This window comes from Lithobates pipiens, unplaced genomic scaffold, assembly GCF_037356315.1.
Source record: "Lithobates pipiens isolate NorthernLeopardFrog02 unplaced genomic scaffold, aLitPip1_a1.2 Scaffold_18, whole genome shotgun sequence".
In the NCBI taxonomy this organism is placed as follows: domain Eukaryota; kingdom Metazoa; phylum Chordata; class Amphibia; order Anura; family Ranidae; genus Lithobates; species Lithobates pipiens.
In genome coordinates this window covers 579,202,041-579,229,044 of record NW_027507758.1, presented here as the reverse complement: position 1 = coordinate 579,229,044, position 27,004 = coordinate 579,202,041, and the positions used below count along the sequence as shown (strand labels likewise).

The following is a 27,004-nucleotide window of genomic DNA, read 5'->3' as shown; positions in this document are numbered from 1 at the left end:
TCACAAATCTACTTAACCTTTTCCATGTCTCAAAGGTAAGCCAAACCCATGTGTAGTTGTGGCCGAGTGGTTAAGGCGATGGACTCGAAATCCATTAGGATCTCCCTGCGCAGGTTCAAATCCTGCCAACTACGGCATGTTCTTGGACAGTTCTGCAAAGGTCTGACTTTATGAATTCAACAGGCGCATTCCTTACGCTTCAAATCTTCATTTGCAGCTTTCTCTCCAGCAAAGAAAACAAAGGCCAGCAGTGGCATAACCAAATCTCATTACACTAGTACTAAAGGCCAGCAGTGTATTGGATTTTCTGACACTGTACATATACAGCTATGAAACTGGAGAACCTAAGCAGAAGAAGGGCAGCACAATCTTTAAGGCAATAGCTAACATTTCCAGGCTACTTCTTAGGCGCAAATTTAAGATGTTCCCTTCAAAATAGAGCTTTGAATTTAGATCTACTTTATCGGTCTACATCAAACACGTTCTTGTTTATGTCTCTCTAGCTGGTATTTTCCATGGGTTGTTGGTGGTATCGTGGTGAAAATAGTTGCCTTCCAAACAATAGAAAAGCATTGCTAAAATTGAGCAGACACAGACCTGTCATCCGGCCCGCTTTTCTCCAATCAGCTTACAGACCCCTGGTGATGGTAATTGAAGCTGCCTGTGTGAAAGGGTCCTTAAAGAGACAATTCTTAATTATGTCCCTGCTGCCCCCTGTGGTGGGGCAATATATTCAAGAATCAGCAGAAGAAAGCACAGATCAACAGAGTGAATAAAGCAAAAGCAGGGAGATACTTGCATTGCAAGTCTTCGAATCATCGTCTTCTAAAGAATAGGAGCTTTATACCCTGCTTCCCTACTGGAATTATGCCTTCACTGTTGGTCAGGAGATCACTCCACCCCAACAGTGCAGGCATAAATCGGTGTGCTCAGGAAGGCACCCAGCAGAGGGACATGGTCCATACAAAGGGTGCCAGAACTTTGTCGAAAGACGGGCTGTGGGTCCAGGACAGTAGAGCGTTCGGGGCATTAGGGTGGTAGGTCTGAACTGAAAAAGCAAAGCCTTGCACTTCAAAGTTAGCCTCTTCCATGTGGTCAAGGTAGGCCATATAGACATGATTGTAGTTGTGGCCGAGTGGGTAAGGCAATGGATTTGAACTCTATTGTGGGGTCTCTCTGCTCCAGCTTCATAATCCTGCCAACTACAGTCTGTTCTTGGATTGTCTAAATGGGGGTCTCCCTGCACAGGTTAAAATCTTGCCAACTATACGGTCTGTTCTTGGATTGTCCCATGAAGATATGACTCTCAGCAGTTATGGTTCCTGTACTGCAAGTGGCTTGTGTTATTGTCATGGACAACATATGCACTCTTGCTTCAGGTTAGGAATGCCCACAGTACAGAAGTGTCTTCTTTTCTCTAAAGAAGTGGCTTGGATTAGTTGCAAAGCATTTTTCAACCTAAAATGTACACAGAGCACACAGGTGTGGGAAGGTTGGAGCACATAGAGCAAGGATGAAGGAATATTAGCCATCTCCAGGTAGTAGAACTTCCAGTGGGATGGTTTTTCATCATATAAGCATTTCCTCAGGTTTCCAGACCAGAGTCTTTTCATGCCACAAGCCAAAAGTTTAGAACGTATGGTACTATGTTTTTCACAAATACTGAAAAGTTCTATTTTTATAAGCTGAATGTATAATGCCTTTCTGTGGGCATTTGTCCGTCTGTTCTTTAGTCATTCAAACACTATGGAAGACTTGCCCTCCACCACAAGACGTGTGCTTAGATCTTCACCTTATACTTAGTGTGACTTCAATGGAAGTTTTTCCTAGAGCTTCTTCAGCTTACCAACACCCTCTCTTAGGTACCACAGTAGGAAGTCGTGGCCGAGTGGTTAAGGCGATGGACTAGAAATCCATTGGGGTTTCCCCGCGCAGGTTCAAATCCTGCCGACTACGTTCTGCTTTGATCATTTTCAATCATGTGTTGTTTTTTTTAATTCTCCTGAGTCAATTGGCACAAAGCTCACTGCTACCTCAAGTCACAAATCTACTTAACCTTTTCCATGTCTCAAAGGTAAGCCTAACCCATGTGTAGTTGTGGCCGAGTGGTTAAGGCGATGGACTCGAAATCCATTAGGGTCTCCCTGCGCAGGTTCAAATCCTGCCAACTATGGCATGTTCTTGGACAGTTCTGCAAAGGTCTGACTTTATGAATTCAACAGGCGCATTCCTTACGCTTCAAATCTTCATTTGCAGCTTTCTCTCCAGCAAAGAAAACAAAGGCCAGCAGTGGCATAACCAAATCTCATTACACTAGTACTAAAGGCCAGCAGTGTATTGGATTTTCTGACACTGTACATATACAGCTATGAAACTGGAGAACCTAAGCAGAAGAAGGGCAGCACAATCTTTAAGGCAATAGCTAACATTTCCAGGCTACTTCTTAGGCGCAAATTTAAGATGTTCCCTACAAAATAGAGCTTTGAATTTAGATCTACTTTATCGGTCTACATCAAACACGTTCTTGTTTATGTCTCTCTAGCTGGTATTTTCCATGGGTTGTTGGTGGTATCGTGGTGAAAATAGTTGCCTTCCAAACAATAGAAAAGCATTGCTAAAATTGAGCAGACACAGACCTGTCATCCGGCCCGCTTTTCTCCAATCAGCTTACAGACCCCTGGTGATGGTAATTGAAGCTGCCTGTGTGAAAGGGTCCTTAAAGAGACAATTCTTAATTATGTCCCTGCTGCCCCCTGTGGTGGGGCAATATATTCAAGAATCAGCAGAAGAAAGCACAGATCAACAGAGTGAATAAAGCAAAAGCAGGGAGATACTTGCATTGCAAGTCTTCGAATCATCGTCTTCTAAAGAATAGGAGCTTTATACCCTGCTTCCCTACTGGAATTATGCCTTCACTGTTGGTCAGGAGATCACTCCACCCCAACAGTGCAGGCATAAATCGGTGTGCTCAGGAAGGCACCCAGCAGAGGGACATGGTCCATACAAAGGGTGCCAGAACTTTGTCGAAAGACGGGCTGTGGGTCCAGGACAGTAGAGCGTTCGGGGCATTAGGGTGGTAGGTCTGAACTGAAAAAGCAAAGCCTTGCACTTCAAAGTTAGCCTCTTCCATGTGGTCAAGGTAGGCCATATAGACATGATTGTAGTTGTGGCCGAGTGGGTAAGGCAATGGATTTGAACTCTATTGTGGGGTCTCTCTGCTCCAGCTTCATAATCCTGCCAACTACAGTCTGTTCTTGGATTGTCTAAATGGGGGTCTCCCTGCACAGGTTAAAATCTTGCCAACTATACGGTCTGTTCTTGGATTGTCCCATGAAGATATGACTCTCAGCAGTTATGGTTCCTGTACTGCAAGTGGCTTGTGTTATTGTCATGGACAACATATGCACTCTTGCTTCAGGTTAGGAATGCCCACAGTACAGAAGTGTCTTCTTTTCTCTAAAGAAGTGGCTTGGATTAGTTGCAAATAGTGATGGACGAACTTCCGACGGGACGTTTCGCGAAAGCGAAATGCGAACGGACCCAAACGTTCGCGAAACCGAACGTTCGCCGCGGGCCCCATTGACTTCAATGGGAGGCGAACTTTGCAAACCTTCATGTCGAATTTGCGGCCACGTGGTAATTATTAGGGGGTAAAACGTAGTCCCACCATCTGGACAATGACATAATACATGTATGAGGTGAATTTGGGATCGATAACTACAAGCATTTTTATTTTATTTGGGAAATTGTTCTAACAATTCAGGACTATGGAGCTAATGAAGGCAATGGAGGAGAGGGAAGGTCAGGGACCAGGGTAGGCAAAGAAGAGGGTGCAGGAGATGATCACCAGCAGCGTGACATACCGGAATGACACATGCACCGTGATAGAGGCATCTGACAGCAGCACCGTAATACAGAGCACTGACAGCAGCACCGTGACATACAGCGCTGACAGCAGCACCGTGACATACAGCGCTGACAGCAGCACCGTGACATACAGCGCTGACAGCAGCACCGTGACATACAGCGCTGACAGCAGCACCGTGACATACAGCGCTGACAGCAGCACCGTGACATACAGCGCTGACAGCAGCACCGTGACATACAGCGCTGACAGCAGCACCGTAAGCAGCCCCAGGAGGAAGTCAGCACAGCACAGGGATGGTGTGATCCCCTCATAATAAGAACCCCCAGGAGGAAGTCAGCACAGCACAGGGATAGTGTGATCCCTTCATAATAAGAACCCCCAGGAGGAAGTCAGCACAGCACAGGGATATCATAAGCAGCCCCAGTAGAAATATGACACCGCTCAACCTCTTCAAAGAGGAGGGTAGGGGCATATAGTACGGTGTGCTTTTTTGGGTCAAGGAAGTGAGCAGACTGTACGTCAGTCCCTATACCGCTGAAGGACTGCTGCAGTATAGGGCAGCGGTCAGCAGTGGTGCACGTCAACCCTATCTATTGTGGACCTATAGCGGTCCTTACAGAACAGCAGACTGTACCGCACTCAAGCCTATGTACCGTAGCACCCTATACCAAGTTACCAGTCCTTATAAGAACTTTTGTGGACCAAGCAGGTTGTGTATTAGTGTTTAGCAGACTGTACGTCAGTCCCTATACCGCTGAAGGACTGCTGCAGTATAGGGCAGCGGTCAGCAGTGGTGCACGTCAACCCTATCTATTGTGGACCTATAGCGGTCCTTACAGAACAGCAGACTGTACCGCACTCAAGCCTATGTACCGTAGCACCCTATACCAAGTTACCAGTCCTTATAAGAACTTTTGTGGACCAAGCAGGTTGTGTATTAGTGTTTAGCAGACTGTACGTCAGTCCCTATACCGCTGAAGGACTGCTGCAGTATAGGGCAGCGGTCAGCAGTGGTGCACGTCAACCCTATCTATTGTGGACCGATAGCGGTCCTTACAGAACAGCAGACTGTACCGCACTCAAGCCTATGTACCGTAGCACCCTATACCAAGTTACCAGTCCTTATAAGAACTTTTGTGGACCAAGCAGGTTGTGTATTAGTGTTTAGCAGACTGTACGTCAGTCCCTATACTGCTGAAGGACTGCTGCAGTATAGGGCAGCGGTCAGCAGTGGTGCACGTCAACCCTATCTATTGTGGACCGATAGCGGTCCTTACAGAACAGCAGACTGTACCGCACTCAAGCCTATGTACCGTAGCACCCTATACCAAGTTACCAGTCCTTATAAGAACTTTTGTGGACCAAGCAGGTTGTGTATTAGTGTTTAGCAGACTGTACGTCAGTCCCTATACCGCTGAAGGACTGCTGCAGTATAGGGCAGCGGTCAGCAGTGGTGCACGTCAACCCTATCTATTGTGGACCGATAGCGGTCCTTACAGAACAGCAGACTGTACCGCACTCAAGCCTATGTACCGTAGCACCCTATACCAAGTTACCAGTCCTTATAAGAACTTTTGTGGAACAAGCAGGTTGTGTGTTAGTGATTAGCAGACTGTACGTCAGTCCCTATACCGCTGAAGGACTGCTGCAGTATAGGGCAGCGGTCAGCAGTGGTGCACGTCAACCCTATCTATTGTGGACCGATAGCGGTCCTTACAGAACAGCAGACTGTACCGCACTCAAGCCTATGTACCGTAGCACCCTATACCAAGTTACCAGTCCTTATAAGAACTTTTGTGGAACAAGCAGGTTGTGTGTTAGTGATTAGCAGACTGTACGTCAGTCCCTATACCGCTGAAGGACTGCTGCAGTATAGGGCAGCGGTCAGCAGTGGTGCACGTCAACCCTATCTATTGTGGACCGATAGCGGTCCTTACAGAACAGCAGACTGTACCGCACTCAAGCCTATGTACCGTAGCACCCTATACCAAGTTACCAGTCCTTATAAGAACTTTTGTGGAACAAGTGAGTTGTGAATGTTTAGCAGACTGCAGCAGAAGGGCAGCAGTCAAGTATAATATCCTTTCTATATTTGGAAGAAAGAATATTATACATGTACAAGCCTATTACTGTACCACTGATACCAGTCCTGAAAAGAACCTTTGTGGAACTAATAATAACAGCAAGTCTTTAAAATTACCCTCACTGCCTGACAACACTGCTTCCTTCCTGTCCCTATACAAATTGGCAAAAAAAGAGAACGATTAGTGGTTACTGGAACAGCTCTTTTGTGGACCTTGATAGTAACAGCTAATGATGATGATGATGATGATGATGATGAAAGACTAATCTGGCTGTCCCTGTAGCATACACCGTCCTTTCCCTTTCTCTAAACTAACAAAAGACACTCAGGCTGCTGCAAGAATCAGCAGCACAGCAAACCTATCAACACCTAACACCTATACCAGTCCTGAAAAGAACTTTTGTGTACCAAATAGCTAGTGGTTTATCTCTCCCTACTCCACACAGGAACCTGTCCCTATCGTAACAGAAGAAAGAATGTAAAATGGCCACCGGATCGGGTGTATTTATAGGTTAGGGGGAATGTCCAAGTGTCCATGTGCTGTCATGTCTCAATTGGCTGTCCTGTATCACATGATAAACGTGTCACCAAAGGTTAAAGTTCTTGTATACATTAAACACGTAAGTCCGCCGCGGCGAACGACGGAAAAAGGCGTTCGAACGTGCAGACCGCGAATGTCGGAAATTCGCCGCGAAACGACCGCCGGGCGAAACGTTCGTCCATCACTAGTTGCAAAGCATTTTTCAACCTAAAATGTACACAGAGCACACAGGTGTGGGAAGGTTGGAGCACATAGAGCAAGGATGAAGGAATATTAGCCATCTCCAGGTAGTAGAACTTCCAGTGGGATGGTTTTTCATCATATAAGCATTTCCTCAGGTTTCCAGACCAGAGTCTTTTCATGCCACAAGCCAAAAGTTTAGAACGTATGGTACTATGTTTTTCACAAATACTGAAAAGTTCTATTTTTATAAGCTGAATGTATAATGCCTTTCTGTGGGCATTTGTCCGTCTGTTCTTTAGTCATTCAAACACTATGGAAGACTTGCCCTCCACCACAAGACGTGTGCTTAGATCTTCACCTTATACTTAGTGTGACTTCAATGGAAGTTTTTCCTAGAGCTTCTTCAGCTTACAAACAACCTCTCTTAGGTGCCACAGTAGGTAGTCGTGGCCGAGTGGTTAAGGCGATGGACTAGAAATCCATTGGGGTTTCCCCGCGCAGGTTCAAATCCTGCCGACTACGTTCTGCTTTGATCATTTTCAATCATGTGTTGTTTTTTTGAATTCTCCTGAGTCAATTGGCACAAAGCTCACTGCTACCTCAAGTCACAAATCTACTTAACCTTTTCCATGTCTCAAAGGGAAGCCTAACCCATGTGTAGTTGTGGCCGAGTGGTTAAGGCGATGGACTCGAAATCCATTAGGGTCTCCCTGCGCAGGTTCAAATCCTGCCAACTACGGCATGTTCTTGGACAGTTGTGCAAAGGTCTGACTTTATGAATTCAACAGGCGCATTCCTTACGCTTCAAATCTTCATTTGCAGCTTTCTCTCCAGCAAAGAAAACAAAGGCCAGCAGTGGCATAACCAAATCTCATTACACTAGTACTAAAGGCCAGCAGTGTATTGGATTTTCTGACACTGTACATATACAGCTATGAAACTGGAGAACCTAAGCAGAAGAAGGGCAGCACAATCTTTAAGGCAATAGCTAACATTTCCAGGCTACTTCTTAGGCGCAAATTTAAGATGTTCCCTACAAAATAGAGCTTTGAATTTAGATCTACTTTATCGGTCTACATCAAACACGTTCTTGTTTATGTCTCTCTAGCTGGTATTTTCCATGGGTTGTTGGTGGTATCGTGGTGAAAATAGTTGCCTTCCAAACAATAGAAAAGCATTGCTAAAATTGAGCAGACACAGACCTGTCATCCGGCCCGCTTTTCTCCAATCAGCTTACAGACCCCTGGTGATGGTAATTGAAGCTGCCTGTGTGAAAGGGTCCTTAAAGAGACAATTCTTAATTATGTCCCTGCTGCCCCCTGTGGTGGGGCAATATATTCAAGAATCAGCAGAAGAAAGCACAGATCAACAGAGTGAATAAAGCAAAAGCAGGGAGATACTTGCATTGCAAGTCTTCGAATCATCGTCTTCTAAAGAATAGGAGCTTTATACCCTGCTTCCCTACTGGAATTATGCCTTCACTGTTGGTCAGGAGATCACTCCACCCCAACAGTGCAGGCATAAATCGGTGTGCTCAGGAAGGCACCCAGCAGAGGGACATGGTCCATACAAAGGGTGCCAGAACTTTGTCGAAAGACGGGCTGTGGGTCCAGGACAGTAGAGCGTTCGGGGCATTAGGGTGGTAGGTCTGAACTGAAAAAGCAAAGCCTTGCACTTCAAAGTTAGCCTCTTCCATGTGGTCAAGGTAGGCCATATAGACATGATTGTAGTTGTGGCCGAGTGGGTAAGGCAATGGATTTGAACTCTATTGTGGGGTCTCTCTGCTCCAGCTTCATAATCCTGCCAACTACAGTCTGTTCTTGGATTGTCTAAATGGGGGTCTCCCTGCACAGGTTAAAATCTTGCCAACTATACGGTCTGTTCTTGGATTGTCCCATGAAGATATGACTCTCAGCAGTTATGGTTCCTGTACTGCAAGTGGCTTGTGTTATTGTCATGGACAACATATGCACTCTTGCTTCAGGTTAGGAATGCCCACAGTACAGAAGTGTCTTCTTTTCTCTAAAGAAGTGGCTTGGATTAGTTGCAAAGCATTTTTCAACCTAAAATGTACACAGAGCACACAGGTGTGGGAAGGTTGGAGCACATAGAGCAAGGATGAAGGAATATTAGCCATCTCCAGGTAGTAGAACTTCCAGTGGGATGGTTTTTCATCATATAAGCATTTCCTCAGGTTTCCAGACCAGAGTCTTTTCATGCCACAAGCCAAAAGTTTAGAACGTAAGGTACTATGTTTTTCACAAATACTGAAAAGTTCTATTTTTATAAGCTGAATGTATAATGCCTTTCTGTGGGCATTTGTCCGTCTGTTCTTTAGTCATTCAAACACTATGGAAGACTTGCCCTCCACCACAAGACGTGTGCTTAGATCTTCACCTTATACTTAGTGTGACTTCAATGGAAGTTTTTCCTAGAGCTTCTTCAGCTTACCAACAACCTCTCTTAGGTACCACAGTAGGTAGTCGTGGCCGAGTGGTTAAGGCGATGGACTAGAAATCCATTGGGGTTTCCCCGCGCAGGTTCAAATCCTGCCGACTACGTTCTGCTTTGATCATTTTCAATCATGTGTTGTTTTTTTGAATTCTCCTGAGTCAATTGGCACAAAGCTCACTGCTACCTCAAGTCACAAATCTACTTAACCTTTTCCATGTCTCAAAGGGAAGCATAACCCATGTGTAGTTATGGCCGTGTGGTTAAGGCGATGGACTCGAAATCCATTAGGGTCTCCCTGCGCAGGTTCAAATCCTGCCAACTACGGCATGTTCTTGGACAGTTCTGCAAAGGTCTGACTTTATGAATTCAACAGGCGCATTCCTTACGCTTCAAATCTTCATTTGCAGCTTTCTCTCCAGCAAAGAAAACAAAGGCCAGCAGTGGCATAACCAAATCTCATTACACTAGTACTAAAGGCCAGCAGTGTATTGGATTTTCTGACACTGTACATATACAGCTATGAAACTGGAGAACCTAAGCAGAAGAAGGGCAGCACAATCTTTAAGGCAATAGCTAACATTTCCAGGCTACTTCTTAGGCGCAAATTTAAGATGTTCCCTACAAAATAGAGCTTTGAATTTAGATCTACTTTATCGGTCTACATCAAACACGTTCTTGTTTATGTCTCTCTAGCTGGTATTTTCCATGGGTTGTTGGTGGTATTGTGGTGAAAATAGTTGCCTTCCAAACAATAGAAAAGCATTGCTTAAATTGAGCAGACACAGACCTGTCATCCGGCCCGCTTTTCTCCAATCAGCTTACAGACCCCTGGTGATGGTAATTGAAGCTGCCTGTGTGAAAGGGTCCTTAAAGAGACAATTCTTAATTATGTCCCTGCTGCCCCCTGTGGTGGGGCAATATATTCAAGAATCAGCAGAAGAAAGCACAGATCAACAGAGTGAATAAAGCAAAAGCAGGGAGATACTTGCATTGCAAGTCTTCGAATCATCGTCTTCTAAAGAATAGGAGCTTTATACCCTGCTTCCCTACTGGAATTATGCCTTCACTGTTGGTCAGGAGATCACTCCACCCCAACAGTGCAGGCATAAATCGGTGTGCTCAGGAAGGCACCCAGCAGAGGGACATGGTCCATACAAAGGGTGCCAGAACTTTGTCGAAAGACGGGCTGTGGGTCCAGGACAGTAGAGCGTTCGGGGCATTAGGGTGGTAGGTCTGAACTGAAAAAGCAAAGCCTTGCACTTCAAAGTTAGCCTCTTCCATGTGGTCAAGGTAGGCCATATAGACATGATTGTAGTTGTGGCCGAGTGGGTAAGGCAATGGATTTGAACTCTATTGTGGGGGTCTCTCTGCTCCAGCTTCATAATCCTGCCAACTACAGTCTGTTCTTGGATTGTCTAAATGGGGGTCTCCCTGCACAGGTTAAAATCTTGCCAACTATACGGTCTGTTCTTGGATTGTCCCATGAAGATATGACTCTCAGCAGTTATGGTTCCTGTACTGCAAGTGGCTTGTGTTATTGTCATGGACAACATATGCACTCTTGCTTCAGGTTAGGAATGCCCACAGTACAGAAGTGTCTTCTTTTCTCTAAAGAAGTGGCTTGGATTAGTTGCAAAGCATTTTTCAACCTAAAATGTACACAGAGCACACAGGTGTGGGAAGGTTGGAGCACATAGAGCAAGGATGAAGGAATATTAGCCATCTCCAGGTAGTAGAACTTCCAGTGGGATGGTTTTTCATCATATAAGCATTTCCTCAGGTTTCCAGACCAGAGTCTTTTCATGCCACAAGCCAAAAGTTTAGAACGTATGGTACTATGTTTTTCACAAATACTGAAAAGTTCTATTTTTATAAGCTGAATGTATAATGCCTTTCTGTGGGCATTTGTCCGTCTGTTCTTTAGTCATTCAAACACTATGGAAGACTTGCCCTCCACCACAAGACGTGTGCTTAGATCTTCACCTTATACTTAGTGTGACTTCAATGGAAGTTTTTCCTAGAGCTTCTTCAGCTTACCAACAACCTCTCTTAGGTACCACAGTAGGTAGTCGTGGCCGAGTGGTTAAGGCGATGGACTAGAAATCCATTGGGGTTTCCCCGCGCAGGTTCAAATCCTGCCGACTACGTTCTGCTTTGATCATTTTCAATCATGTGTTGTTTTTTTGAATTCTCCTGAGTCAATTGGCACAAAGCTCACTGCTACCTCAAGTCACAAATCTACTTAACCTTTTCCATGTCTCAAAGGGAAGCATAACCCATGTGTAGTTATGGCCGTGTGGTTAAGGCGATGGACTCGAAATCCATTAGGGTCTCCCTGCGCAGGTTCAAATCCTGCCAACTACGGCATGTTCTTGGACAGTTCTGCAAAGGTCTGACTTTATGAATTCAACAGGCGCATTCCTTACGCTTCAAATCTTCATTTGCAGCTTTCTCTCCAGCAAAGAAAACAAAGGCCAGCAGTGGCATAACCAAATCTCATTACACTAGTACTAAAGGCCAGCAGTGTATTGGATTTTCTGACACTGTACATATACAGCTATGAAACTGGAGAACCTAAGCAGAAGAAGGGCAGCACAATCTTTAAGGCAATAGCTAACATTTCCAGGCTACTTCTTAGGCGCAAATTTAAGATGTTCCCTACAAAATAGAGCTTTGAATTTAGATCTACTTTATCGGTCTACATCAAACACGTTCTTGTTTATGTCTCTCTAGCTGGTATTTTCCATGGGTTGTTGGTGGTATCGTGGTGAAAATAGTTGCCTTCCAAACAATAGAAAAGCATTGCTAAAATTGAGCAGACACAGACCTGTCATCCGGCCCGCTTTTCTCCAATCAGCTTACAGACCCCTGGTGATGGTAATTGAAGCTGCCTGTGTGAAAGGGTCCTTAAAGAGACAATTCTTAATTATGTCCCTGCTGCCCCCTGTGGTGGGGCAATATATTCAAGAATCAGCAGAAGAAAGCACAGATCAACAGAGTGAATAAAGCAAAAGCAGGGAGATACTTGCATTGCAAGTCTTCGAATCATCGTCTTCTAAAGAATAGGAGCTTTATACCCTGCTTCCCTACTGGAATTATGCCTTCACTGTTGGTCAGGAGATCACTCCACCCCAACAGTGCAGGCATAAATCGGTGTGCTCAGGAAGGCACCCAGCAGAGGGACATGGTCCATACAAAGGGTGCCAGAACTTTGTCGAAAGACGGGCTGTGGGTCCAGGACAGTAGAGCGTTCGGGGCATTAGGGTGGTAGGTCTGAACTGAAAAAGCAAAGCCTTGCACTTCAAAGTTAGCCTCTTCCATGTGGTCAAGGTAGGCCATATAGACATGATTGTAGTTGTGGCCGAGTGGGTAAGGCAATGGATTTGAACTCTATTGTGGGGTCTCTCTGCTCCAGCTTCATAATCCTGCCAACTACAGTCTGTTCTTGGATTGTCTAAATGGGGGTCTCCCTGCACAGGTTAAAATCTTGCCAACTATATGGTCTGTTCTTGGATTGTCCCATGAAGATATGACTCTCAGCAGTTATGGTTCCTGTACTGCAAGTGGCTTGTGTTATTGTCATGGACAACATATGCACTCTTGCTTCAGGTTAGGAATGCCCACAGTACAGAAGTGTCTTCTTTTCTCTAAAGAAGTGGCTTGGATTAGTTGCAAAGCATTTTTCAACCTAAAATGTACACAGAGCACACAGGTGTGGGAAGGTTGGAGCACATAGAGCAAGGATGAAGGAATATTAGCCATCTCCAGGTAGTAGAACTTCCAGTGGGATGGTTTTTCATCATATAAGCATTTCCTCAGGTTTCCAGACCAGAGTCTTTTCATGCCACAAGCCAAAAGTTTAGAACGTATGGTACTATGTTTTTCACAAATACTGAAAAGTTCTATTTTTATAAGCTGAATGTATAATGCCTTTCTGTGGGCATTTGTCCGTCTGTTCTTTAGTCATTCAAACACTATGGAAGACTTGCCCTCCACCACAAGACGTGTGCTTAGATCTTCACCTTATACTTAGTGTGACTTCAATGGAAGTTTTTCCTAGAGCTTCTTCAGCTTACAAACAACCTCTCTTAGGTGCCACAGTAGGTAGTCGTGGCCGAGTGGTTAAGGCGATGGACTAGAAATCCATTGGGGTTTCCCCGCGCAGGTTCAAATCCTGCCGACTACGTTCTGCTTTGATCATTTTCAATCATGTGTTGTTTTTTTGAATTCTCCTGAGTCAATTGGCACAAAGCTCACTGCTACCTCAAGTCACAAATCTACTTAACCTTTTCCATGTCTCAAAGGGAAGCCTAACCCATGTGTAGTTGTGGCCGAGTGGTTAAGGCGATGGACTCGAAATCCATTAGGGTCTCCCTGCGCAGGTTCAAATCCTGCCAACTACGGCATGTTCTTGGACAGTTCTGCAAAGGTCTGACTTTATGAATTCAACAGGCGCATTCCTTACGCTTCAAATCTTCATTTGCAGCTTTCTCTCCAGCAAAGAAAACAAAGGCCAGCAGTGGCATAACCAAATCTCATTACACTAGTACTAAAGGCCAGCAGTGTATTGGATTTTCTGACACTGTACATATACAGCTATGAAACTGGAGAACCTAAGCAGAAGAAGGGCAGCACAATCTTTAAGGCAATAGCTAACATTTCCAGGCTACTTCTTAGGCGCAAATTTAAGATGTTCCCTACAAAATAGAGCTTTGAATTTAGATCTACTTTATCGGTCTACATCAAACACGTTCTTGTTTATGTCTCTCTAGCTGGTATTTTCCATGGGTTGTTGGTGGTATCGTGGTGAAAATAGTTGCCTTCCAAACAATAGAAAAGCATTGCTAAAATTGAGCAGACACAGACCTGTCATCCGGCCCGCTTTTCTCCAATCAGCTTACAGACCCCTGGTGATGGTAATTGAAGCTGCCTGTGTGAAAGGGTCCTTAAAGAGACAATTCTTAATTATGTCCCTGCTGCCCCCTGTGGTGGGGCAATATATTCAAGAATCAGCAGAAGAAAGCACAGATCAACAGAGTGAATAAAGCAAAAGCAGGGAGATACTTGCATTGCAAGTCTTCGAATCATCGTCTTCTAAAGAATAGGAGCTTTATACCCTGCTTCCCTACTGGAATTATGCCTTCACTGTTGGTCAGGAGATCACTCCACCCCAAAAGTGCAGGCATAAATCGGTGTGCTCAGGAAGGCACCCAGCAGAGGGACATGGTCCATACAAAGGGTGCCAGAACTTTGTCGAAAGACGGGCTGTGGGTCCAGGACAGTAGAGCGTTCGGGGCATTAGGGTGGTAGGTCTGAACTGAAAAAGCAAAGCCTTGCACTTCAAAGTTAGCCTCTTCCATGTGGTCAAGGTAGGCCATATAGACATGATTGTAGTTGTGGCCGAGTGGGTAAGGCAATGGATTTGAACTCTATTGTGGGGTCTCTCTGCTCCAGCTTCATAATCCTGCCAACTACAGTCTGTTCTTGGATTGTCTAAATGGGGGTCTCCCTGCACAGGTTAAAATCTTGCCAACTATACGGTCTGTTCTTGGATTGTCCCATGAAGATATGACTCTCAGCAGTTATGGTTCCTGTACTGCAAGTGGCTTGTGTTATTGTCATGGACAACATATGCACTCTTGCTTCAGGTTAGGAATGCCCACAGTACAGAAGTGTCTTCTTTTCTCTAAAGAAGTGGCTTGGATTAGTTGCAAAGCATTTTTCAACCTAAAATGTACACAGAGCACACAGGTGTGGGAAGGTTGGAGCACATAGAGCAAGGATGAAGGAATATTAGCCATCTCCAGGTAGTAGAACTTCCAGTGGGATGGTTTTTCATCATATAAGCATTTCCTCAGGTTTCCAGACCAGAGTCTTTTCATGCCACAAGCCAAAAGTTTAGAACGTATGGTACTATGTTTTTCACAAATACTGAAAAGTTCTATTTTTATAAGCTGAATGTATAATGCCTTTCTGTGGGCATTTGTCCGTCTGTTCTTTAGTCATTCAAACACTATGGAAGACTTGCCCTCCACCACAAGACGTGTGCTTAGATCTTCACCTTATACTTAGTGTGACTTCAATGGAAGTTTTTCCTAGAGCTTCTTCAGCTTACCAACAACCTCTCTTAGGTACCACAGTAGGTAGTCGTGGCCGAGTGGTTAAGGCGATGGACTAGAAATCCATTGGGGTTTCCCCGCGCAGGTTCAAATCCTGCCGACTACGTTCTGCTTTGATCATTTTCAATCATGTGTTGTTTTTTTGAATTCTCCTGAGTCAATTGGCACAAAGCTCACTGCTACCTCAAGTCACAAATCTACTTAACCTTTTCCATGTCTCAAAGGTAAGCCTAACCCATGTGTAGTTGTGGCCGAGTGGTTAAGGCGATGGACTCGAAATCCATTAGGGTCTCCCTGCGCAGGTTCAAATCCTGCCAACTATGGCATGTTCTTGGACAGTTCTGCAAAGGTCTGACTTTATGAATTCAACAGGCGCATTCCTTACGCTTCAAATCTTCATTTGCAGCTTTCTCTCCAGCAAAGAAAACAAAGGCCAGCAGTGGCATAACCAAATCTCATTACACTAGTACTAAAGGCCAGCAGTGTATTGGATTTTCTGACACTGTACATATACAGCTATGAAACTGGAGAACCTAAGCAGAAGAAGGGCAGCACAATCTTTAAGGCAATAGCTAACATTTCCAGGCTACTTCTTAGGCGCAAATTTAAGATGTTCCCTACAAAATAGAGCTTTGAATTTAGATCTACTTTATCGGTCTACATCAAACACGTTCTTGTTTATGTCTCTCTAGCTGGTATTTTCCATGGGTTGTTGGTGGTATCGTGGTGAAAATAGTTGCCTTCCAAACAATAGAAAAGCATTGCTAAAATTGAGCAGACACAGACCTGTCATCCGGCCCGCTTTTCTCCAATCAGCTTACAGACCCCTGGTGATGGTAATTGAAGCTGCCTGTGTGAAAGGGTCCTTAAAGAGACAATTCTTAATTATGTCCCTGCTGCCCCCTGTGGTGGGGCAATATATTCAAGAATCAGCAGAAGAAAGCACAGATCAACAGAGTGAATAAAGCAAAAGCAGGGAGATACTTGCATTGCAAGTCTTCGAATCATCGTCTTCTAAAGAATAGGAGCTTTATACCCTGCTTCCCTACTGGAATTATGCCTTCACTGTTGGTCAGGAGATCACTCCACCCCAACAGTGCAGGCATAAATCGGTGTGCTCAGGAAGGCACCCAGCAGAGGGACATGGTCCATACAAAGGGTGCCAGAACTTTGTCGAAAGACGGGCTGTGGGTCCAGGACAGTAGAGCGTTCGGGGCATTAGGGTGGTAGGTCTGAACTGAAAAAGCAAAGCCTTGCACTTCAAAGTTAGCCTCTTCCATGTGGTCAAGGTAGGCCATATAGACATGATTGTAGTTGTGGCCGAGTGGGTAAGGCAATGGATTTGAACTCTATTGTGGGGTCTCTCTGCTCCAGCTTCATAATCCTGCCAACTACAGTCTGTTCTTGGATTGTCTAAATGGGGGTCTCCCTGCACAGGTTAAAATCTTGCCAACTATACGGTCTGTTCTTGGATTGTCCCATGAAGATATGACTCTCAGCAGTTATGGTTCCTGTACTGCAAGTGGCTTGTGTTATTGTCATGGACAACATATGCACTCTTGCTTCAGGTTAGGAATGCCCACAGTACAGAAGTGTCTTCTTTTCTCTAAAGAAGTGGCTTGGATTAGTTGCAAAGCATTTTTCAACCTAAAATGTACACAGAGCACACAGGTGTGGGAAGGTTGGAGCACATAGAGCAAGGATGAAGGAATATTAGCCATCTCCAGGTAGTAGAACTTCCAGTGGGATGGTTTTTCATCATATAAGCATTTCCTCAGGTTTCCAGACCAGAGTCTTTTCATGCCACAAGCCAAAAGTTTAGAACGTATGGTACTATGTTTTTCACAAATACTGAAAAGTTCTATTTTTATAAGCTGAATGTATAATGCCTTTCTGTGGGCATTTGTCCGTCTGTTCTTTAGTCATTCAAACACTATGGAAGACTTGCCCTCCACCACAAGACGTGTGCTTAGATCTTCACCTTATACTTAGTGTGACTTCAATGGAAGTTTTTCCTAGAGCTTCTTCAGCTTACCAACAACCTCTCTTAGGTACCACAGTAGGTAGTCGTGGCCGAGTGGTTAAGGGGATGGACTAGAAATCCACTGGGGTTTCCCCGCGCAGGTTCAAATCCTGCCGACTACGTTCTGCTTTGATCATTTTCAATCATGTGTTGTTTTTTTGAATTCTCCTGAGTCAATTGGCACAAAGCTCACTGCTACCTCAAGTCACAAATCTACTTAACCTTTTCCATGTCTCAAAGGTAAGCCTAACCCATGTGTAGTTGTGGCCGAGTGGTTAAGGCGATGGACTCGAAATCCATTAGGGTCTCCCTGCGCAGGTTCAAATCCTGCCAACTATGGCATGTTCTTGGACAGTTCTGCAAAGGTCTGACTTTATGAATTCAACAGGCGCATTCCTTACGCTTCAAATCTTCATTTGCAGCTTTCTCTCCAGCAAAGAAAACAAAGGCCAGCAGTGGCATAACCAAATCTCATTACACTAGTACTAAAGGCCAGCAGTGTATTGGATTTTCTGACACTGTACATATACAGCTATGAAACTGGAGAACCTAAGCAGAAGAAGGGCAGCACAATCTTTAAGGCAATAGCTAACATTTCCAGGCTACTTCTTAGGCGCAAATTTAAGATGTTCCCTACAAAATAGAGCTTTGAATTTAGATCTACTTTATCGGTCTACATCAAACACGTTCTTGTTTATGTCTCTCTAGCTGGTATTTTCCATGGGTTGTTGGTGGTATCGTGGTGGAAATAGTTGCCTTCCAAACAATAGAAAAGCATTGCTAAAATTGAGCAGACACAGACCTGTCATCCGGCCCGCTTTTCTCCAATCAGCTTACAGACCCCTGGTGATGGTAATTGAAGCTGCCTGTGTGAAAGGGTCCTTAAAGAGACAATTCTTAATTATGTCCCTGCTGCCCCCTGTGGTGGGGCAATATATTCAAGAATCAGCAGAAGAAAGCACAGATCAACAGAGTGAATAAAGCAAAAGCAGGGAGATACTTGCATTGCAAGTCTTCGAATCATCGTCTTCTAAAGAATAGGAGCTTTATACCCTGCTTCCCTACTGGAATTATGCCTTCACTGTTGGTCAGGAGATCACTCCACCCCAACAGTGCAGGCATAAATCGGTGTGCTCAGGAAGGCACCCAGCAGAGGGACATGGTCCATACAAAGGGTGCCAGAACTTTGTCGAAAGACGGGCTGTGGGTCCAGGACAGTAGAGCGTTCGGGGCATTAGGGTGGTAGGTCTGAACTGAAAAAGCAAAGCCTTGCACTTCAAAGTTAGCCTCTTCCATGTGGTCAAGGTAGGCCATATAGACATGATTGTAGTTGTGGCCGAGTGGGTAAGGCAATGGATTTGAACTCTATTGTGGGGTCTCTCTGCTCCAGCTTCATAATCCTGCCAACTACAGTCTGTTCTTGGATTGTCTAAATGGGGGTCTCCCTGCACAGGTTAAAATCTTGCCAACTATACGGTCTGTTCTTGGATTGTCCCATGAAGATATGACTCTCAGCAGTTATGGTTCCTGTACTGCAAGTGGCTTGTGTTATTGTCATGGACAACATATGCACTCTTGCTTCAGGTTAGGAATGCCCACAGTACAGAAGTGTCTTCTTTTCTCTAAAGAAGTGGCTTGGATTAGTTGCAAAGCATTTTTCAACCTAAAATGTACACAGAGCACACAGGTGTGGGAAGGTTGGAGCACATAGAGCAAGGATGAAGGAATATTAGCCATCTCCAGGTAGTAGAACTTCCAGTGGGATGGTTTTTCATCATATAAGCATTTCCTCAGGTTTCCAGACCAGAGTCTTTTCATGCCACAAGCCAAAAGTTTAGAACGTATGGTACTATGTTTTTCACAAATACTGAAAAGTTCTATTTTTATAAGCTGAATGTATAATGCCTTTCTGTGGGCATTTGTCCGTCTGTTCTTTAGTCATTCAAACACTATGGAAGACTTGCCCTCCACCACAAGACGTGTGCTTAGATCTTCACCTTATACTTAGTGTGACTTCAATGGAAGTTTTTCCTAGAGCTTCTTCAGCTTACCAACAACCTCTCCTAGGTACCACAGTAGGTAGTCGTGGCCGAGTGGTTAAGGCGATGGACTAGAAATCCATTGGGGTTTCCCCGCGCAGGTTCAAATCCTGCCGACTACGTTCTGCTTTGATCATTTTCAATCATGTGTTGTTTTTTTGAATTCTCCTGAGTCAATTGGCACAAAGCTCACTGCTACCTCAAGTCACAAATCTACTTAACCTTTTCCATGTCTCAAAGGGAAGCCTAACCCATGTGTAGTTGTGGCCGAGTGGTTAAGGCGATGGACTCGAAATCCATTAGGGTCTCCCTGCGCAGGTTCCAATCCTGCCAACTACGGCATGTTCTTGGACAGTTCTGCAAAGGTCTGACTTTATGAATTCAACAGGCGCATTCCTTACGCTTCAAATCTTCATTTGCAGCTTTCTCTCCAGCAAAGAAAACAAAGGCCAGCAGTGGCATAACCAAATCTCATTACACTAGTACTAAAGGCCAGCAGTGTATTGGATTTTCTGACACTGTACATATACAGCTATGAAACTGGAGAACCTAAGCAGAAGAAGGGCAGCACAATCTTTAAGGCAATAGCTAACATTTCCAGGCTACTTCTTAGGCGCAAATTTAAGATGTTCCCTTCAAAATAGAGCTTTGAATTTAGATCTACTTTATCGGTCTACATCAAACACGTTCTTGTTTATGTCTCTCTAGCTGGTATTTTCCATGGGTTGTTGGTGGTATCGTGGTGAAAATAGTTGCCTTCCAAACAATAAAAAAGCATTGCTAAAATTGAGCAGACACAGACCTGTCATCCGGCCCGCTTTTCTCCAATCAGCTTACAGACCCCTGGTGATGGTAATTGAAGCTGCCTGTGTGAAAGGGTCCTTAAAGAGACAATTCTTAATTATGTCCCTGCTGCCCCCTGTGGTGGGGCAATATATTCAAGAATCAGCAGAAGAAAGCACAGATCAACAGAGTGAATAAAGCAAAAGCAGGGAGATACTTGCATTGCAAGTCTTCGAATCATCGTCTTCTAAAGAATAGGAGCTTTATACCCTGCTTCCCTACTGGAATTATGCCTTCACTGTTGGTCAGGAGATCACTCCACCCCAACAGTGCAGGCATAAATCGGTGTGCTCAGGAAGGCACCCAGCAGAGGGACATGGTCCATACAAAGGGTGCCAGAACTTTGTCGAAAGACGGGCTGTGGGTCCAGGACAGTAGAGCGTTCGGGGCATTAGGGTGGTAGGTCTGAACTGAAAAAGCAAAGCCTTGCACTTCAAAGTTAGCCTCTTCCATGTGGTCAAGGTAGGCCATATAGACATGATTGTAGTTGTGGCCGAGTGGGTAAGGCAATGGATTTGAACTCTATTGTGGGGTCTCTCTGCTCCAGCTTCATAATCCTGCCAACTACAGTCTGTTCTTGGATTGTCTAAATGGGGGTCTCCCTGCACAGGTTAAAATCTTGCCAACTATACGGTCTGTTCTTGGATTGTCCCATGAAGATATGACTCTCAGCAGTTATGGTTCCTGTACTGCAAGTGGCTTGTGTTATTGTCATGGACAACATATGCACTCTTGCTTCAGGTTAGGAATGCCCACAGTACAGAAGTGTCTTCTTTTCTCTAAAGAAGTGGCTTGGATTAGTTGCAAAGCATTTTTCAACCTAAAATGTACACAGAGCACACAGGTGTGGGAAGGTTGGAGCACATAGAGCAAGGATGAAGGAATATTAGCCATCTCCAGGTAGTAGAACTTCCAGTGGGATGGTTTTTCATCATATAAGCATTTCCTCAGGTTTCCAGACCAGAGTCTTTTCATGCCACAAGCCAAAAGTTTAGAACGTATGGTACTATGTTTTTCACAAATACTGAAAAGTTCTATTTTTATAAGCTGAATGTATAATGCCTTTCTGTGGGCATTTGTCCGTCTGTTCTTTAGTCATTCAAACACTATGGAAGACTTGCCCTCCACCACAAGACGTGTGCTTAGATCTTCACCTTATACTTAGTGTGACTTCAATGGAAGTTTTTCCTAGAGCTTCTTCAGCTTACCAACAACCTCTCTTAGGTACCACAGTAGGTAGTCGTGGCCGAGTGGTTAAGGGGATGGACTAGAAATCCACTGGGGTTTCCCCGCGCAGGTTCAAATCCTGCCGACTACGTTCTGCTTTGATCATTTTCAATCATGTGTTGTTTTTTTGAATTCTCCTGAGTCAATTGGCACAAAGCTCACTGCTACCTCAAGTCACAAATCTACTTAACCTTTTCCATGTCTCAAAGGTAAGCCTAACCCATGTGTAGTTGTGGCCGAGTGGTTAAGGCGATGGACTCGAAATCCATTAGGGTCTCCCTGCGCAGGTTCAAATCCTGCCAACTATGGCATGTTCTTGGACAGTTCTGCAAAGGTCTGACTTTATGAATTCAACAGGCGCATTCCTTACGCTTCAAATCTTCATTTGCAGCTTTCTCTCCAGCAAAGAAAACAAAGGCCAGCAGTGGCATAACCAAATCTCATTACACTAGTACTAAAGGCCAGCAGTGTATTGGATTTTCTGACACTGTACATATACAGCTATGAAACTGGAGAACCTAAGCAGAAGAAGGGCAGCACAATCTTTAAGGCAATAGCTAACATTTCCAGGCTACTTCTTAGGCGCAAATTTAAGATGTTCCCTACAAAATAGAGCTTTGAATTTAGATCTACTTTATCGGTCTACATCAAACACGTTCTTGTTTATGTCTCTCTAGCTGGTATTTTCCATGGGTTGTTGGTGGTATCGTGGTGGAAATAGTTGCCTTCCAAACAATAGAAAAGCATTGCTAAAATTGAGCAGACACAGACCTGTCATCCGGCCCGCTTTTCTCCAATCAGCTTACAGACCCCTGGTGATGGTAATTGAAGCTGCCTGTGTGAAAGGGTCCTTAAAGAGACAATTCTTAATTATGTCCCTGCTGCCCCCTGTGGTGGGGCAATATATTCAAGAATCAGCAGAAGAAAGCACAGATCAACAGAGTGAATAAAGCAAAAGCAGGGAGATACTTGCATTGCAAGTCTTCGAATCATCGTCTTCTAAAGAATAGGAGCTTTATACCCTGCTTCCCTACTGGAATTATGCCTTCACTGTTGGTCAGGAGATCACTCCACCCCAACAGTGCAGGCATAAATCGGTGTGCTCAGGAAGGCACCCAGCAGAGGGACATGGTCCATACAAAGGGTGCCAGAACTTTGTCGAAAGACGGGCTGTGGGTCCAGGACAGTAGAGCGTTCGGGGCATTAGGGTGGTAGGTCTGAACTGAAAAAGCAAAGCCTTGCACTTCAAAGTTAGCCTCTTCCATGTGGTCAAGGTAGGCCATATAGACATGATTGTAGTTGTGGCCGAGTGGGTAAGGCAATGGATTTGAACTCTATTGTGGGGTCTCTCTGCTCCAGCTTCATAATCCTGCCAACTACAGTCTGTTCTTGGATTGTCTAAATGGGGGTCTCCCTGCACAGGTTAAAATCTTGCCAACTATACGGTCTGTTCTTGGATTGTCCCATGAAGATATGACTCTCAGCAGTTATGGTTCCTGTACTGCAAGTGGCTTGTGTTATTGTCATGGACAACATATGCACTCTTGCTTCAGGTTAGGAATGCCCACAGTACAGAAGTGTCTTCTTTTCTCTAAAGAAGTGGCTTGGATTAGTTGCAAAGCATTTTTCAACCTAAAATGTACACAGAGCACACAGGTGTGGGAAGGTTGGAGCACATAGAGCAAGGATGAAGGAATATTAGCCATCTCCAGGTAGTAGAACTTCCAGTGGGATGGTTTTTCATCATATAAGCATTTCCTCAGGTTTCCAGACCAGAGTCTTTTCATGCCACAAGCCAAAAGTTTAGAACGTATGGTACTATGTTTTTCACAAATACTGAAAAGTTCTATTTTTATAAGCTGAATGTATAATGCCTTTCTGTGGGCATTTGTCCGTCTGTTCTTTAGTCATTCAAACACTATGGAAGACTTGCCCTCCACCACAAGACGTGTGCTTAGATCTTCACCTTATACTTAGTGTGACTTCAATGGAAGTTTTTCCTAGAGCTTCTTCAGCTTACCAACAACCTCTCCTAGGTACCACAGTAGGTAGTCGTGGCCGAGTGGTTAAGGCGATGGACTAGAAATCCATTGGGGTTTCCCCGCGCAGGTTCAAATCCTGCCGACTACGTTCTGCTTTGATCATTTTCAATCATGTGTTGTTTTTTTGAATTCTCCTGAGTCAATTGGCACAAAGCTCACTGCTACCTCAAGTCACAAATCTACTTAACCTTTTCCATGTCTCAAAGGGAAGCCTAACCCATGTGTAGTTGTGGCCGAGTGGTTAAGGCGATGGACTCGAAATCCATTAGGGTCTCCCTGCGCAGGTTCCAATCCTGCCAACTACGGCATGTTCTTGGACAGTTCTGCAAAGGTCTGACTTTATGAATTCAACAGGCGCATTCCTTACGCTTCAAATCTTCATTTGCAGCTTTCTCTCCAGCAAAGAAAACAAAGGCCAGCAGTGGCATAACCAAATCTCATTACACTAGTACTAAAGGCCAGCAGTGTATTGGATTTTCTGACACTGTACATATACAGCTATGAAACTGGAGAACCTAAGCAGAAGAAGGGCAGCACAATCTTTAAGGCAATAGCTAACATTTCCAGGCTACTTCTTAGGCGCAAATTTAAGATGTTCCCTTCAAAATAGAGCTTTGAATTTAGATCTACTTTATCGGTCTACATCAAACACGTTCTTGTTTATGTCTCTCTAGCTGGTATTTTCCATGGGTTGTTGGTGGTATCGTGGTGAAAATAGTTGCCTTCCAAACAATAAAAAAGCATTGCTAAAATTGAGCAGACACAGACCTGTCATCCGGCCCGCTTTTCTCCAATCAGCTTACAGACCCCTGGTGATGGTAATTGAAGCTGCCTGTGTGAAAGGGTCCTTAAAGAGACAATTCTTAATTATGTCCCTGCTGCCCCCTGTGGTGGGGCAATATATTCAAGAATCAGCAGAAGAAAGCACAGATCAACAGAGTGAATAAAGCAAAAGCAGGGAGATACTTGCATTGCAAGTCTTCGAATCATCGTCTTCTAAAGAATAGGAGCTTTATACCCTGCTTCCCTACTGGAATTATGCCTTCACTGTTGGTCAGGAGATCACTCCACCCCAACAGTGCAGGCATAAATCGGTGTGCTCAGGAAGGCACCCAGCAGAGGGACATGGTCCATACAAAGGGTGCCAGAACTTTGTCGAAAGACGGGCTGTGGGTCCAGGACAGTAGAGCGTTCGGGGCATTAGGGTGGTAGGTCTGAACTGAAAAAGCAAAGCCTTGCACTTCAAAGTTAGCCTCTTCCATGTGGTCAAGGTAGGCCATATAGACATGATTGTAGTTGTGGCCGAGTGGGTAAGGCAATGGATTTGAACTCTATTGTGGGGTCTCTCTGCTCCAGCTTCATAATCCTGCCAACTACAGTCTGTTCTTGGATTGTCTAAATGGGGGTCTCCCTGCACAGGTTAAAATCTTGCCAACTATACGGTCTGTTCTTGGATTGTCCCATGAAGATATGACTCTCAGCAGTTATGGTTCCTGTACTGCAAGTGGCTTGTGTTATTGTCATGGACAACATATGCACTCTTGCTTCAGGTTAGGAATGCCCACAGTACAGAAGTGTCTTCTTTTCTCTAAAGAAGTGGCTTGGATTAGTTGCAAAGCATTTTTCAACCTAAAATGTACACAGAGCACACAGGTGTGGGAAGGTTGGAGCACATAGAGCAAGGATGAAGGAATATTAGCCATCTCCAGGTAGTAGAACTTCCAGTGGGATGGTTTTTCATCATATAAGCATTTCCTCAGGTTTCCAGACCAGAGTCTTTTCATGCCACAAGCCAAAAGTTTAGAACGTATGGTACTATGTTTTTCACAAATACTGAAAAGTTCTATTTTTATAAGCTGAATGTATAATGCCTTTCTGTGGGCATTTGTCCGTCTGTTCTTTAGTCATTCAAACACTATGGAAGACTTGCCCTCCACCACAAGACGTGTGCTTAGATCTTCACCTTATACTTAGTGTGACTTCAATGGAAGTTTTTCCTAGAGCTTCTTCAGCTTACCAACAACCTCTCTTAGGTACCACAGTAGGTAGTCGTGGCCGAGTGGTTAAGGCGATGGACTAGAAATCCATTGGGGTTTCCCCGCGCAGGTTCAAATCCTGCCGACTACGTTCTGCTTTGATCATTTTCAATCATGTGTTGTTTTTTTGAATTCTCCTGAGTCAATTGGCACAAAGCTCACTGCTACCTCAAGTCACAAATCTACTTAACCTTTTCCATGTCTCAAAGGTAAGCCTAACCCATGTGTAGTTGTGGCCGAGTGGTTAAGGCGATGGACTCGAAATCCATTAGGGTCTCCCTGCGCAGGTTCAAATCCTGCCAACTATGGCATGTTCTTGGACAGTTCTGCAAAGGTCTGACTTTATGAATTCAACAGGCGCATTCCTTACGCTTCAAATCTTCATTTGCAGCTTTCTCTCCAGCAAAGAAAACAAAGGCCAGCAGTGGCATAACCAAATCTCATTACACTAGTACTAAAGGCCAGCAGTGTATTGGATTTTCTGACACTGTACATATACAGCTATGAAACTGGAGAACCTAAGCAGAAGAAGGGCAGCACAATCTTTAAGGCAATAGCTAACATTTCCAGGCTACTTCTTAGGCGCAAATTTAAGATGTTCCCTACAAAATAGAGCTTTGAATTTAGATCTACTTTATCGGTCTACATCAAACACGTTCTTGTTTATGTCTCTCTAGCTGGTATTTTCCATGGGTTGTTGGTGGTATCGTGGTGAAAATAGTTGCCTTCCAAACAATAGAAAAGCATTGCTAAAATTGAGCAGACACAGACCTGTCATCCGGCCCGCTTTTCTCCAATCAGCTTACAGACCCCTGGTGATGGTAATTGAAGCTGCCTGTGTGAAAGGGTCCTTAAAGAGACAATTCTTAATTATGTCCCTGCTGCCCCCTGTGGTGGGGCAATATATTCAAGAATCAGCAGAAGAAAGCACAGATCAACAGAGTGAATAAAGCAAAAGCAGGGAGATACTTGCATTGCAAGTCTTCGAATCATCGTCTTCTAAAGAATAGGAGCTTTATACCCTGCTTCCCTACTGGAATTATGCCTTCACTGTTGGTCAGGAGATCACTCCACCCCAACAGTGCAGGCATAAATCGGTGTGCTCAGGAAGGCACCCAGCAGAGGGACATGGTCCATACAAAGGGTGCCAGAACTTTGTCGAAAGACGGGCTGTGGGTCCAGGACAGTAGAGCGTTCGGGGCATTAGGGTGGTAGGTCTGAACTGAAAAAGCAAAGCCTTGCACTTCAAAGTTAGCCTCTTCCATGTGGTCAAGGTAGGCCATATAGACATGATTGTAGTTGTGGCCGAGTGGGTAAGGCAATGGATTTGAACTCTATTGTGGGGTCTCTCTGCTCCAGCTTCATAATCCTGCCAACTACAGTCTGTTCTTGGATTGTCTAAATGGGGGTCTCCCTGCACAGGTTAAAATCTTGCCAACTATACGGTCTGTTCTTGGATTGTCCCATGAAGATATGACTCTCAGCAGTTATGGTTCCTGTACTGCAAGTGGCTTGTGTTATTGTCATGGACAACATATGCACTCTT

At 44.5% G+C, this 27,004-nt stretch overlaps 20 non-coding genes across 20 annotated transcripts; all 20 read left to right on the top strand.

Moving 5' to 3' along the window:
• The first annotated feature begins 52 nt into the window (after positions 1–52).
• Positions 53–134, top strand: TRNAS-CGA (transfer RNA serine (anticodon CGA)). Its single transcript has one exon. It is a non-coding gene; the product is annotated as a tRNA-Ser (tRNA).
• Positions 135–2,091: 1,957 nt separating this feature from the next.
• TRNAS-CGA (transfer RNA serine (anticodon CGA)) lies at positions 2,092–2,173 on the top strand. Its single transcript has one exon. It is a non-coding gene; the product is annotated as a tRNA-Ser (tRNA).
• Positions 2,174–7,115: 4,942 nt separating this feature from the next.
• TRNAS-AGA (transfer RNA serine (anticodon AGA)) lies at positions 7,116–7,197 on the top strand. Its single transcript has one exon. It is a non-coding gene; the product is annotated as a tRNA-Ser (tRNA).
• A 135-nt stretch (positions 7,198–7,332) lies between these two features.
• Positions 7,333–7,414, top strand: TRNAS-CGA (transfer RNA serine (anticodon CGA)). The gene has a single exon. It is a non-coding gene; the product is annotated as a tRNA-Ser (tRNA).
• A 1,740-nt stretch (positions 7,415–9,154) lies between these two features.
• Positions 9,155–9,236, top strand: TRNAS-AGA (transfer RNA serine (anticodon AGA)). Its single transcript has one exon. It is a non-coding gene; the product is annotated as a tRNA-Ser (tRNA).
• A 135-nt stretch (positions 9,237–9,371) lies between these two features.
• Positions 9,372–9,453, top strand: TRNAS-CGA (transfer RNA serine (anticodon CGA)). Its single transcript has one exon. It is a non-coding gene; the product is annotated as a tRNA-Ser (tRNA).
• A 1,741-nt stretch (positions 9,454–11,194) lies between these two features.
• TRNAS-AGA (transfer RNA serine (anticodon AGA)) lies at positions 11,195–11,276 on the top strand. Its single transcript has one exon. It is a non-coding gene; the product is annotated as a tRNA-Ser (tRNA).
• A 135-nt stretch (positions 11,277–11,411) lies between these two features.
• On the top strand, positions 11,412–11,493 carry TRNAS-CGA (transfer RNA serine (anticodon CGA)). Its single transcript has one exon. It is a non-coding gene; the product is annotated as a tRNA-Ser (tRNA).
• Positions 11,494–13,233: 1,740 nt separating this feature from the next.
• TRNAS-AGA (transfer RNA serine (anticodon AGA)) lies at positions 13,234–13,315 on the top strand. Its single transcript has one exon. It is a non-coding gene; the product is annotated as a tRNA-Ser (tRNA).
• A 135-nt stretch (positions 13,316–13,450) lies between these two features.
• On the top strand, positions 13,451–13,532 carry TRNAS-CGA (transfer RNA serine (anticodon CGA)). The gene has a single exon. It is a non-coding gene; the product is annotated as a tRNA-Ser (tRNA).
• A 1,740-nt stretch (positions 13,533–15,272) lies between these two features.
• Positions 15,273–15,354, top strand: TRNAS-AGA (transfer RNA serine (anticodon AGA)). The gene has a single exon. It is a non-coding gene; the product is annotated as a tRNA-Ser (tRNA).
• A 135-nt stretch (positions 15,355–15,489) lies between these two features.
• On the top strand, positions 15,490–15,571 carry TRNAS-CGA (transfer RNA serine (anticodon CGA)). The gene has a single exon. It is a non-coding gene; the product is annotated as a tRNA-Ser (tRNA).
• Positions 15,572–17,528: 1,957 nt separating this feature from the next.
• Positions 17,529–17,610, top strand: TRNAS-CGA (transfer RNA serine (anticodon CGA)). The gene has a single exon. It is a non-coding gene; the product is annotated as a tRNA-Ser (tRNA).
• Positions 17,611–19,350: 1,740 nt separating this feature from the next.
• TRNAS-AGA (transfer RNA serine (anticodon AGA)) lies at positions 19,351–19,432 on the top strand. Its single transcript has one exon. It is a non-coding gene; the product is annotated as a tRNA-Ser (tRNA).
• Positions 19,433–19,567: 135 nt separating this feature from the next.
• Positions 19,568–19,649, top strand: TRNAS-CGA (transfer RNA serine (anticodon CGA)). Its single transcript has one exon. It is a non-coding gene; the product is annotated as a tRNA-Ser (tRNA).
• A 1,957-nt stretch (positions 19,650–21,606) lies between these two features.
• On the top strand, positions 21,607–21,688 carry TRNAS-CGA (transfer RNA serine (anticodon CGA)). The gene has a single exon. It is a non-coding gene; the product is annotated as a tRNA-Ser (tRNA).
• Positions 21,689–23,428: 1,740 nt separating this feature from the next.
• On the top strand, positions 23,429–23,510 carry TRNAS-AGA (transfer RNA serine (anticodon AGA)). Its single transcript has one exon. It is a non-coding gene; the product is annotated as a tRNA-Ser (tRNA).
• A 135-nt stretch (positions 23,511–23,645) lies between these two features.
• TRNAS-CGA (transfer RNA serine (anticodon CGA)) lies at positions 23,646–23,727 on the top strand. Its single transcript has one exon. It is a non-coding gene; the product is annotated as a tRNA-Ser (tRNA).
• A 1,740-nt stretch (positions 23,728–25,467) lies between these two features.
• Positions 25,468–25,549, top strand: TRNAS-AGA (transfer RNA serine (anticodon AGA)). Its single transcript has one exon. It is a non-coding gene; the product is annotated as a tRNA-Ser (tRNA).
• Positions 25,550–25,684: 135 nt separating this feature from the next.
• On the top strand, positions 25,685–25,766 carry TRNAS-CGA (transfer RNA serine (anticodon CGA)). Its single transcript has one exon. It is a non-coding gene; the product is annotated as a tRNA-Ser (tRNA).
• Positions 25,767–27,004: the final 1,238 nt, after the last annotated feature.